At 50.3% G+C, this 1,331-nt stretch overlaps 1 long non-coding RNA gene across 1 annotated transcript; it reads left to right on the forward strand.

The window, feature by feature from the left end:
• Positions 1 to 235: 235 nt before the first annotated feature.
• LOC108447905 lies at positions 236 to 515 on the forward strand. The gene is made up of 3 exons (XR_001863612.1): positions 236 to 271; positions 334 to 343; positions 375 to 515. It is a non-coding gene; the product is annotated as an uncharacterized LOC108447905 (long non-coding RNA).
• The last annotated feature ends 816 nt before the right edge of the window (positions 516 to 1,331 follow it).

The raw sequence follows: 1,331 nt of genomic DNA on the forward strand, positions 1-1,331 counted from the left end.
CCAGGTGAGCGCCAGGTGTGCTCAGGTGTGCCCAGGTGTGTTCCCAGGTGTGCCCAGGTGTGCCCAGGTGTGCCCCGGGTGTGCCCTGGGTGTGCCCAGGTGTGTTCCCAGGTGTGCCAAGGTGAGCTCCAGGTGTGCTCAGGTGTGCCCAGCTGTGCCCAGGTGAGCCCAGGTGTGTTCCCAGGTGTGCCCCGGTGTGCCCCAGGTGAGCTCAGGTGAGCCCAGGTGAGCCCAGGTGTGTGCCCAGGTGAGCCCAGGTGTGTGCCCAGGTGTGCCCAGCTGTGCCCCAGGTGTGCCCCGGTGTGCCCCAGGAGCATCCCAGGTGTATCCCAGGTGTGCCCAGGTGAGCTCAGGTGAGCCCAGGTGTATCCCAGGTGTGTCCAGGTGTGCCCCAGGTGTGGCCCAGGAGTGAGGAAAAGTGGGGAAAGGTGGGAGAAAATGAGGAAAAAACGGGGAAATTGGCACAAAATGGGGGGAAATTCGGGGAAGTTCGGGAAAAGTGGAGGAAAAATGGGGAAAATGGGGAAAAAAGGGGGAAAATTGGGGAAAAATGGAGGAAAAAGGGGAAAAGGGAAAAGTGAGGGGGGAAGTGGGGAAAATTGGGAAAAATTGGGGGAAATTGGGGGAAAATGAGGGAAAAGGAGGAGAAAAATGGGGGAAAATCGGGGAAAAAGGGGGGAAAGAGGGGAAAATCGGGGAATAATTGAGGAAAATTGGGAAAAAATGGGAAAAAATTGAGGGAAATTGGGAAAAAGATGGAAGAAATTGGGGGAAAATGGGGAAAATTGGAGGAAATTGGAAGAAAATTGAGAAAATTGGGGAAAATTGGGGGAAATGTGGGGGAAATGGGGAAAATTGGAGAAAATTGGGAAAAAAATTGAAGGAAATTGGGGAAAATTGGAAAAAATGAGGAAAATTGGGGAAAATTTGGAGGAAAATTGGGGAAAATTGGAGGAAATTGGGGGAAATGAGGGAAAATGAGGGAAAATCGGGGAAAATCGGGGAAAAATGGGGGGAAGAGGGAAAATTGGGGGGGAAAAAGGGAGGGAAAAAGGGAGGGAAAAGGGGAAAAAAGTGAGGAAAATTGGGGGAAATGAGGAAAATTGGGGAAAATTGGGGGAAATTGGGGAAAATGAGGGAAAATTGTGGGGAAAAGTGGGAAAAGGAGGAGAAAAATGGGGGGGGAATCGGGAAAAAAGGGGGGAAGGGAAAAATCGGGGGAAAATTGAGGAAATTTGGGAAAAAATGGGAAAAAATTGAGGGAAATTGGGGAAAAATCGGAGGAAATTGGGGAAAAATCGGAGGAAATTGGGGAAAATGAGGGAAAATTG

This window comes from Corvus brachyrhynchos, unplaced genomic scaffold (assembly GCF_000691975.1).
Source record: "Corvus brachyrhynchos isolate BGI_N302 unplaced genomic scaffold, ASM69197v1 scaffold627, whole genome shotgun sequence".
Taxonomy (NCBI): Eukaryota; Metazoa; Chordata; class Aves; order Passeriformes; family Corvidae; genus Corvus; species Corvus brachyrhynchos.